Below are 12,250 nucleotides of genomic sequence, written 5' to 3'. Positions count from 1 at the left end.
TCTACAGTCTTTTTGCTATATAGGGTTCCTACTGAAGGTACAAACAATGTACCCAATTCACCCAAATGAGGATGGGTTCCCCTTTTGAGTCTGGTTCCTCTCAAGGTTTCTTCCTCATAACATCTGAGGGAGTTTTTCCTTGCCACAGTCGCCATGGCTGCTCATCAGGGATAAATGCACACCATTCACCTTAACTCTTAATTTCTGTAAAGATGCTTTGAGACAATGTCTGTTGTGAAAAGTGGAATAGAAATAAAAATAAACTTGATTTAATGGTGGTAAATATAAACTAATGTATGTACCAAAGTATATAATATTTAATTTCTGTATTCTAGTTTGAACTGCAAAGAAGATCAATGTGGAAAATGGGATGTTAATTTTGGTTTCCAGTATTTGTGTTCTAGGTGTCAATTCACAGGCGCACCTGTATTCAGAAAAGAAATAGGTTAGGAATATGAGCTTTTCATTTATTTAAATGCTATGGTTTCTATTCTAACTGATGCAAGAGCTATTTTGTGGTAGAAAAGGCACCTCAACAGTATCCGTGTAAGCAGTAAGTAATGATAAAAGTGTGAACAGCCTATTAGTGTAATTAGCCCATGGTGCTGGTGGGAATAATAAACAGACCTCGGTTTAGAAATTTTAATTAGCCTCCGTTTTAAATGTCATCTCCATGCCTGCATACATTTTCTTGGACTGGGTTTTTGTACAGGCACAGCTTTTTAAACACCTCTTACGCCTCTGGCCTCATGATCCGCAGGTTTGCTGGTCAATGTGCAAATGAGTCGGCCGCCAAAACGCATCATTTTCTTTTCGCTCACGTACACATGTGAATGGGTTTTATTAAACCAGCAGGTGCGGAGGTGGGGAAGTTCACACACTCCAAATTTGCTTAAGGGCAGGACTTTTGGCTGGCATATTATCAGTGGCAAGTTGCTTGCATAATTTAATGGTCAGACTAAAACTGTTACATTTTATTTTGAGGTTAGAAATGTTTCTAGGAAGATAAGGGGCAGCGTTGCAAGATAAAAAGGTTTAGAACATGAAATGAAAACAACCATGGCATTTTTATTTATTTTTTTTCTCTTTTCTTTTCGACATGACCCAAGTTATTGAGGTCAGAAAATAATAAAGGTGCTGTATAAGTATAATATGGATAGCTGGTTGTTTTCCAGACAACAATTTTGTTGATCTTACAAATGTCTCAGTTCCTCTGCAGTGAAACTTGGAGCAGGACCCTGACTGCTATTAGCACTGTTACATGGATAGGAAAATGGCTGACATTTATAAACATTTGTATCGCATTCTTGCTAATTAATTGCTGCATGAATAGTCCAATTTGTAATTATAACATTATTCAAAGTAGATTTTGTTTACTGAATATAATTCAATGAAACACTATTGCTTCCACCCTCCTTATTCGATACTGAATGGAGATTAACATATATCAATTTCAGAAAGAAATTCTAGTAGCTGCAAAGATTGCATTTGTTAAACTATTTATAATTGAACAAATAATCACGTTGTAGCCTACCAGTTCTGTTACCGGCAATGAAAAAACTTTCATATACTGTATACGCTCTCATTGGACACTGTATTCTGAATACCTGCTCATTCATGCAAATATCCAATCAGCCATGGGGCAGCAGCACAGTGCAGAAAATCATGATGATTTCCAGACACGAGGTTTTCTTGCATTTTCATGCACAAGTGAAAAAAAATATGTACCCTAAGCAGCCATTCTGCATTAGAAAATCCTTGTTCTTGCAAGAGGTCCGAGGAGAATGGTCAGACTGGTTCAAACTTGTAGGAACGATATAGCAACTGGTGAACAGAAAAGCATCTCAGAAGATACAATAATGTCGAACCTTAAAATTAACAGGGTAGAGCAGCAAAAGTCCGAGTAAGGTTCTGCTCCAATCATCCAAGGGTGGGGAGCTCAGGCTACAGTGGGTGCAAGTTCAATAAAACGAGACCGCTGAATACTGAAAAGAAAAAAAAACACTGCCTGATTGTTCATGGGAAGCTGTTCTGTATGTCTAAGCTGAGGGCAAATAGTTCAATTCATGATGCTCTTATCAGTCAACCTATTTGCAGATCTCACATTTGAGGAGCACCTAGAGAGTCTCATGTACAGCTTCCTTTGAGCATACTATGAAGACTTCAGTCTAAACATAAGTAAGGATTTAAACCGGAAGTAATTATCAGTAACTTTGTAAGAGGTTGTACAGTTTCTCTACCTTAGATCCTTCCTTCAGATAATCTTTCTCACTATTCAGAGAAAACAACCGAAGAAACATTTGAGCAACCACAGCTATTGTCTAGCTAACAAAGAGCATGTAGGAAAAAATAGCAAGCAGAGATACAACATAAATTGATATGAGTCAACATTCTATTGTTCGCCAGAAAGGAAACTAATGTCTTCCAAGGATAGATGACGTCTTAACACAATGAAGGGTCAATTGGCTTGAACAAGTTCATTGCATTGCCAGATGGAAATATTCCAAAAGACCTACTGCATTGTGAACTGGCTCCTAGATAAAGAGCCTGAGGTCTGTACCGCTTCCACTTCAAAGATGCTTGAAAAATAGTTAAATTCACTGGAATATATTGATGTTAAAAGCTGATGGGAAGGCAGGATTTGTATGAGGGACTATAACAATGAGAGTTTAAACTATGTTGAGCCGCAGCGGAAATAATCAGTTGGCAGAAGAACAGCCGGAGAACGATGCTTCCTGTTTGGCACTCTATAATCACAACAGATGCATTTATAGGGTCACTTGTTAAAGTTTCTGGCCTCAAATCCATGGTCTTGTGAAACTGATGGATGCCAAAGATGAAGGACATATTATAACCATCATCTGTGAGTTGTTAGAATTCAAACAACTAACCAATGAAATGGACTACAAAAACATCAAAGAAAAAAAGACCAGACTGCCGTAGGGTAAAGAGTATCAAGAATAGCATTCCAGGTTCCAGAATTGTTTAACAGTCTATGCGTTTGCTCCATTATCAGGAGATCATGATTTTGAATCTTCGGGGGTGTCACAGCCATCTGTGGTAATTGGACCTGCTCTCTGGGTGGGAGGAATAGCACGCTTTTCTCCCCCATCGAGCAAGCATCTGTTAGCTCATGTATATGGAAGAATTCATCTCCAAATATGTTCAGCAGTTTTTAACAATGTGATTACCTGGCTTCACATGTTTTAGAGGATGCTCGTGTTCACTTTTATTCACAGCTTGATAGCTATTGGGCGATAGGACACAACTAGCTTGTGGATGGGAATCAACAACAGTTAAATTGGAAAGCACTGGGGTGGAAAAAAAACCATGCAAAGAATTATGTTTATATGAGAGAAAGACAAGGTCGATAGGTATGAAACAAAATTGTTGAAAGATAATCAACTCTACAGCAAAATGTTCTTATTTACAATATCTAGGGCACTGAAAGTAAAATGTTTTAATACACTATGTTTAAAAACTTAATATTTTGTGAATATTTCATTCTCTGGTGATCCACCAGATAAAGATCCCAGACTCTCACTTCCACATCCCAAATCTGATTCCAATGGAGGGGGTTGCACAAGCTGGTGCACTCTCGATTCCAGTCGCAAGCCTACATAAATTTGGGAGGGTAGCGTCATGAATCTAGCATCTGGCATAAAGCCTGTGCCAAACCAACTATGCGGACCAATGATCCACTGTGGCAACCCCTAACAGGAGCAGTCGAAGAATAACAACAACCTGTTCAGAGGTTCGGGTTTAACCTTCTGTGAAGATATGGTGTCTTCTTTCAAGATGGACTGCTAAAAATATATTAAGATCCACAATGAGATATGATACCAGTGCATTTTTTTTTTTTTTTTTTTTTTTAAGAGTAGCATGATGATGTGTCTGTTTGAAGTGTTTTCATTATTATATGTCAGGAAAGAAAGGGTTGTGTGGTAAATTGGTAGCCCAGGCACTCAGGATAAGATGATATGTGCAATCTTTTCTTCTTTTTGTTTTTTTTATTGATTGATTGATTGATTTTATAAAGAAGACACCTGAAAGAGACAACTTGGCTCACCAGACTAGAAGTCACACTTTTTTCTTTCCTTTTCTCATTAAACAGTCATTAATAGAAACGCTATACTGGGCCACACACTGAAATTTTCACAATGAATCATATCCAGGAAAGCAATGTTTTTATTTTTTTATTTTTTATCAAATCTGTTGTGTAGAGCACATTAGGCATATGGAAAATGACACAGGGAAAATATAAGCTCATTCTTAGTTCCACAAGCATTCTGAAAAAATCATGCATTGATCTGGATTAAATCCAGGGCCCCCTTTAAATCCATTTAAAGGGGATTATAGTGATCTTGCCTTGCAGTATTTTATGGGGATCAAGTAAGATAAAATGTGAAAATCTTTTATTTTTTATTTATTTTTGTTATCAGGTCCTTGCTGTCATCTAACAGATGTTGTCATCTTGTATTTTCCCCCAGAACATCTGACTTTAGAAGGCAGTGTAAGGTGCATAAAATGTATTATGGATGCAGACCAGAATGGGAGAGTTTGTGATCTCGGCTTTATGTTCTCTCCTTTGAACACTTTGGACACTTTGAAGCTCCTGTGTACTAAAAAATCATCAAAAGAAGAAATTCAAAAGAGAGCCTCAAGTCTGAATGTAATGTGAGTGCTAGTAATGTTTTTCATTGAAATACCCACCGCTGTAGTATTTTCTATTTTATATAATAGAATTCCTAGATTATGGGCTTAATATCTGAATTGAAAAAAAAATGTGTAAACAGTATATGTCTAATGACACAAAATCTAATTTGATAAGATTGAGTGGTTGCAATAAATTTTTTGATAAATCAAATATAAGCATAAGCTAGTAGTTTTAGTTAATAAAATATTTAACATCAGAAATGGACCTAAATTAAAACTGATAACTCAGTATCATGTACTAAAGAACACTAGAAACAAGGCAATGTGCCCTTGCAACATATAACAAAACAAACAAAACTAACTAACTGTAACAAAATTAAACATCACTAGTTAAACATTTTTTGCGGATGATTTTTCAAGTCAAGACGCTTTTATTGTCATTTCAACCATATATAGCTGATGCAGTACACAGTGAAATGAAACAACGTCCCTCCAGAACCTGATGCTTCATACAACAACACTTTGATATTGTGATTTGTAATGAGAGTAGGGAGCAGTTTGAGAAGAGCTTGGAGAGGTGGAGATGCATGCTGGAGAGAAGGGGAATGAAAGTCAGTAAGAGTAAGACAGAGTACATGTATGTGAATGAGAGGGAGGGCAGTGGAGTGGTGCGGTTGCAGGGAGACAAGGTGGAGGAGTTCAGGTACCTGGGGTCAACAGCGCAAAGTAATGGAGAGTGTGTTAGAGAAGTGAAGAAAAGAGTGCAGGCAGGGTGGAGTGGGTGGAGAAGAGTGACAGAAGTGATTTGTGATAGAAGAGTGTCTGTAAGAATGAAATGGAAAGTTTATAGGACTGTGGTGAGGCCTGTGATGTTGTATGGTTTAGAGACAGTGGCATTAAATAAAAGACAGGAGGTGGAGCTGGAGGTAGCAGAGCTGAAGATGATTAGGTTTTCATTAGGAGTGATGACGATGGACAAGATTAGAAATGAGTTTATTAGAGGGAGAGCTCATGTAGGACGTTTTGGAGACAAGGGGAGAAAGGTTAGATTGAGACGGTTTGGACATTTGCAGAGGAGGGACATGAGGTATATCGGTAGGAGAATGCAGAGGATGGAGCCATCAGGAAGGAGAAAGGGAGGAAGACCAAGGAGGAGGTTTATGGATGTGGTGATGGAGGACATGCAGGGAGTTTCAAAGAGGCAGATGTAGGGGGCAGGGGGGATGGAGACGGATGATCCGCTGTGGTGACCCCTCATGGGTCGAAACATTTCTTAAAACTGGGAAGTAGATACATTTCTTCATCTTCTTTTTAAATTGTCATCCCATTGACCTCTGTGCACTTCACACATCATGATTTATTTTTATTTTTTAAAGACCAGATTAATTCAGGCGAGAGTATTACTTTCTAGATTATATAATCAAATTTTATATTATCATCAAAATTATATATTAAATGATGTAATACTATATAACTAGTAGGAGTATTTTGGTGATTAGCAGCTCCTAAAGTTCTGCGGTGTACTTTCTAAAGTGCCAGAGTAAATAATACCACCTACAGTACATATTTACATGATAGCAGGTTTTTTGCAGATGTTTATTTGCAGTGGAAGGAATCAACTCATGAAGCTTTAGAAGTAAATTTTCTACATTACTAGTATTGTACAGTTTATAATCACCATGTAGATGGTTTTTGTTTTAAGTAAAGTCTAATTTTGGCTTCTTAAATTTTTTTTTTTAAGTTAATGATACTCATAATTAAACAAATTCAGAGGATAAAATTTAAGGACAAAAATGCTGTGACAGTGTTTTAGGTTCTAGTGCCTGGTAGGATTACCACTGTGCTCCTGTTTCTTGTCAAATGGAGGACACTGTGTATACACTTTCGCAATGTTTTGCTGGGAACCTAAACAATAAGTCCTGAAGGCAGCTGAGCCTGTACTTCCACTTTTAAACCACAATAAAGTGCTGACAGAAAAGCTCTCAGCACAACAATGTGGCTAAATCTGGTAAGCATTTAATGTTGCACGTGTGTAACCTTGTCGCATTGTTTACTGTATTGGTTATTTGTAATAATTTAGAAACCATGAATAAGTTAACAAAACTAATTGAACATGTATTATTTGACATTTGATTAAATAGTACCTGAATATATCTGCATTTACTCGTATGTCTAGTTAATTACTAAGAAAAAAAGTTCAGATAAAAAAATGAGAATAGATATTTTTGCAGTTTAAAACTAGGGTTTATAGTTTTTCTTGTTAAATAAAAAATTTATTTAAACACATAACGTTTTATTTTGTGTAAGACTGAAGACACAAGTTTGTTTCTGTTATAACTTCTGTGGCAATTCCCTCATCATGTGCTTCTCTCTCACTCTCTCACTCTCTCACACACACACTTTCATAGATACATTTTAATTATTTTTCTTTTGTGGTATATTTACCGAGCACTCTTAAAGTTTTGTGAATTGCTAGGTCAAAGTCTTTTTGTTCACTTGTGTAGTGGCAGTTGTAACACCCAGTCTCCTTTGGCAGATTAATAAATTGCTATATCTGTGTCTGTCTAGCTGTCTGTCTAGCTGTCTGTCTAGCTGTCTGTCTAGCTGTCTGTCTAGCTGTCTGTCTAGCTGTCTGTCTAGCTGTCTGTCTAGCTGTCTGTCTAGCTGTCTGTCTGTCTAAAGATGGCAGATGGAGATCGATGACAGAAAACAACCTGTTACAAACTGCTGACATCTGTGACTCCTTTTGGAAATAAACATCTCCTTACACTAAACTCAAACATATAAACAGAGCAAGATTACATAATAGTTACATAAGATGTTTCTTTTAAATCTGATTGCTGTACTGTATTAGGTTATATTGTGCATCTGCCATATAAGTCCCTGTGAATGAGCTCTTTTTTGCATCTATATATGAGTATAAAGAAGTCACATTTTATTATTAATATGATTTCAGTGATGACGTTATCACTTGTCTCCTCCATCATTTATAGACACACATGGCCTGCACAGATACGAGGGCTTATCTCTGTGCAGCTCTGATTTATTGTGTCTGGATTGTTTTCTGTTTTTATTCCACTAATACAGGCAGGGCGGCGTCCTCTCATTTTCACTGTTGATAAATGATCTCTCTTTCTCCTTTTGGATTTGTAAAAAGGTCATCATTGGCACCCAGTCACGCCAGTTCTCTGCACCTTGTTTAATTTGGCTTCGATAAAAAGCAATTATGCGAGAGGGGGCATTTCCCAGAGTGAAGTTTTGCTTTGCCAAGTGTTAATGGAAATAGTTTTAAGCTCTACCTTACCAAGTTCAAGTAGAGAGAACCACTGGAGATGGTTATCATTGTTTCATATGGAAATATTTGACTTTCAGGTTATGCAAATGTTTATATTTTCTTAGTTCAGCCTTTTTCAAGGTTACTCAATTCGATTGTCATGAATTGTGTCCTAAAAGTGAGCTTGTAATGCACAACCATTAGCAATTTGTTTATCTGAAATGACTGTTTGGTTTAGTGGTGCTCATGATAGCACTTTGGAATTTAATGTGGTAAGAATAAACATATACATTTTATTATTTGTCTTCAAACCTTCCGACTTTCTTTTATTAACCTGTTTTTTAAGCCAGACCAAAAACGGCAGTTTGAATAAATAAACCATTTTTCTTTCTTTCCTAATCTTTCCACCCCTGTTACTAATCTCCAGTACAATGAGCTGCCTTCATATAATTGATTTACATACATGTTTGTGTTTGGCTACAATGGTTACTTTGATTCATATTTTTTTATCCTAATATGTATTTATCAGCTCTTCTATGCTATTTTATCAAACACCTACGTTGGGCCACTGAAATATCACTTATATTATCTCTAATGAGCTTCAGGTTCAGACTTATTTAGTTCTGGTAGGTCCAGGACTGAGACGATGGAGGTTGCATCAAAGTTTGATCATTTCCCTTTTTTAAATATGTAAACTAAAGCTGGAAATTAACTAGTGGTTATTTGATGATTTTCATCTTGTATCTTTAATCAGGAAAGTCATCAAACTTGACTGGATTGGATTTGGAATGGATTTGGCCAACTCTGATTTAAAGCTTTTTTTTTTTTTAAATGGGACACATCCTGCAAAGCCATAACTCTGGTCATGACAATTCTGCTGATGTTTTCAAGCAGGCTTTTCTGGGCTTTTGGGAAGCGACTTTCTCAAATCCCTGCAAGAAGTGTTTTTTCTGTTGGAGATGAACCGAGCTTACAATAGTTATTTTATAGACCCTGGTTTGAGAGCGAGCGCGTTTTGTATTTTTGCTAAAGAAAATACTTTTCAGTAAACAGTTAGATGTTGCCAAATGACGTAAATTCTTTTGCAGATGATGAATGTACAGAATTATATAATGAATTGAGATGAATAATCAAAATAACTTGAGACTGAGAGGGTGTACTGCTTTTATCTTAGTGGTGGTCCTGATTAGAGGAAAAGATCTTCATGCCTATGTGTAAGACCATTAGCCTCGCTGGTTTCAGGCAAAACCCGAATGCATGCGAGGTGATTTAGCACGAGAGGGGTTTTGTAATTATCCACACGCCATTATGTCGCTAATTAATTTATTACACCATTAAGTAATTACAGACGTGCTTCACGTTTACTAGGAGATAACAGAAGCACATTTTCAACTTGATCTTAACCATGTGTACCCTGTAAAATGACTGCGTAAATTAAACAGCCAGAATAGCATTAGACCTTCATTTTTCATCATATTGATTTCTGTAGATATCAGTCATATACATTGATTTGACCAAGTTTTATGTCAGTTTCGATTTTATTAGGTTAGAGCTTTAAACAATAGACAGCTTTTTAGAGTTTTATGGAATTTAATACAACTCTGGATTCAGATAAAAAAAAATACCTATTGACCAAGCCATAAAGGACAGAAGGAAGACCCAGAGTTAAATAAACATAAAACATTTTTTTCAGATAATAATACGCTTGTTTAAGGGGATTTTATTCACTGTAAAAATGATTAGCAGAGATGGTAGTATTTTTTTTTTTAGAGAGCAATAAAAATTTATATGGTGTATATACACTCAGATTACTGTACAGGAGAAAAAAAAGAGACAATATTTTGTTCTCTTTCTGTGAATATTCTCCAACTATAACATCAAATCTCATTCTTTCCTACTGACTATATACTGATTAGTGACAAATTGAAGGGAAACCCAGTGGCATTTGCTGGCATTGTTTGGGTCCACTTGACTGTAAGAGGGAAGTCACTTGTTTTTCTGACTGATTACCTTTAGCCTATAATGAGGCATTTCTATCCTGAGCAATGGGGTAGCGAGAAATTAATATTGGAGTGGGGGAAACGGCTTAATCATTTGTTATTTAATCATTTAAGGGACAATTACTATGAGCCAATCTTCCCATATTAATAATGTTGCCATAAAATACCTTTGACCATTCTACTGAAAATGATTACATTAGCATGCTAGTAATGGTAGGGAAATTACATCTTATAAATAGCAGATCCTTCTTTTTAGCTGTCATATTGATATTCCTGTGCTAACAGTGTATCTTACTTGCTAGAAGCTTTCAAACAGAAGAGGGAATTAATGACATTACGGGGGCAGATAAATATCGTAATGATTTACGATATTTATTCACCTTTATTCACCTTTTATGGACACAATATATAACACAATATTGTCACCCTCACAACGAACTCATGTGAACCGCACACACGCATTTAGAACTGCCATAAAATCTTTCAAGGTATTCAAACATGAAACACTCCTATTACATCTCTAAATACTGTGGGTGTGGTCCCTTTGCATATAATCCCACCCCCATGCACAAAAGACAGCACTGACTGGTTTGATAAGAATGAAAATAATGTAAATTGTATGGCATGGCTTTCAATGTTGTCAAATTATAATGGGAATATTTAGGGTTTGGTGTTTTCCATCATCAATACACCAATTGAGGGAATATTTTGTGGAAGAATGTTTATCACTCCAGTACAGTTCCAGAGACTTTATACTAAGTCAAGTTGTTATATATATTTTGCCCTGTATTTTATTACACTCTATTTTGGGGTCAGTTTCAGTATGTTATCCTAGCAGTCTTGAATAATTGCTAGTATTTAAAAAATAATTTCCAGTCTAAATTATGTAATAAATACTAGGGGTGTAACTGTACACAAAAATCACATTTTTGTATGTAGCTCGGTATTTAAGTCACGGTCCGGTTCAATTTCGGTATGGTTAGAGGAAAGAAATGCAAAACATGAAATCGTCATTTTTTATTAACACAGTTTATTATTATTAACATTTGTGAACATCAACGGTTTACATTTTTAAAACAATTTTAAATAAAATGCCTGCTTAGTTAAATAGATCATTTTTTAAATAATATTTCAGAAATATTAAAATGGAATAAGTAATTATTGCAATTATTTTTATATTGATTGAATTGAGTAAATAAAATTAAATAAATGGAAAAATCTAATTAAAAAGTTTACATTCGTTAATCCACATTTTGATAATACAGATGCGTTTTTAATTTTCTAAAGATATAATCTATTCAACTGTTCTACTTATTTCAGTATACTTGAACAAAATCCTCATTCCTTCCATCCTTCATTTATTCACTCCCTCGATGTGTGGAATTGTCAGGATTTTCTCCTTTTTAAGAGAAATTCTTAAAGCTGGACATAAACCGCTTAAGAACTTTCGCATTTTAATGCATGCGCAAAACGAATCTTGTTTCTGGTATGGAGTGAGTGGCCACAGTGACACTGTGCTAACTCTAGTTTCTTTGGCATTGTTGTGTATGTTTTCTATTTTAATAAGAATAAAAAAAAAAATGCACTTAAAATGTGAGACACAGACTAAACAAAATTGTGGTCTGCCACTTAATACTAGAAGTCGACAGATATGGGTTTTTCTCTGGCCGATGCTAACATTTAGAAATCAGGGCAGCTGATATCCAATACATGATGCCGATTTGATGCCGAAGAAAATTGTTTAAATTAAACATTTATTGAACAACAGAAGCCTCTCCAATCAGTGCACTTGTTAGCAGGTTTTAGTTCCCGTGCCTACCTGTAACCCAAACTACAGCTGGTTGAAGGATCGCTAACAATACAGTTAAAGAAATGTACTCGTATTCTCTCTCTAAATGTTACTCTCCTTCTCTTGCCTAAAGTAGCATCATATGAAATATATAAGGACTTTATGCCTGGGACACAAGTCGATCAGCTTTTTCCGCGCTGTGGGCTCTGGTCGCAGCTGTTTTTCTTCTGTTTCTGTATGTCTAATCAGCGGCGGAGAAAGAGAGTGTTAATAAAGAGATCTACAATTGGCTATTTAGCTTAGCGAATTGAACTATGTTTTACACATAAAAAGCATTGCATTGCAACCAAAAGCTCAACATTTCCATACCGTTACACCTCTAATAAATACATTGGGGGCAGAAAGACCTGATTCATGTATGAAACTATATCTCTTGTGTGTAGTTGTTTAATTCACAGGGCACCTTGCAGTTTGCATTTACAATGAAATAAATAACCCAGGCTGACTGTCTCTTTCAGCTGATAGGTGGCT

The 12,250-nt window shown here is 36.0% G+C and overlaps 1 protein-coding gene across 1 annotated transcript in view; it reads left to right on the top strand.

Annotated features, from left to right (window-relative positions):
* tspan15 (tetraspanin 15) overlaps nucleotides 1-12,250 on the top strand; it is a 35,719-nt gene that overhangs the window by 1,813 nt on the left and 21,656 nt on the right. The window lies entirely within an intron of this gene.

The sequence above is a fragment of the Silurus aristotelis genome (assembly GCF_946808225.1).
Source record: "Silurus aristotelis genome assembly, chromosome: 4".
In the NCBI taxonomy this organism is placed as follows: Eukaryota; Metazoa; Chordata; class Actinopteri; order Siluriformes; family Siluridae; genus Silurus; species Silurus aristotelis.
Note: the sequence above shows the minus strand (reverse complement) of the source record. Positions and strands in the feature narration are given on the sequence as shown.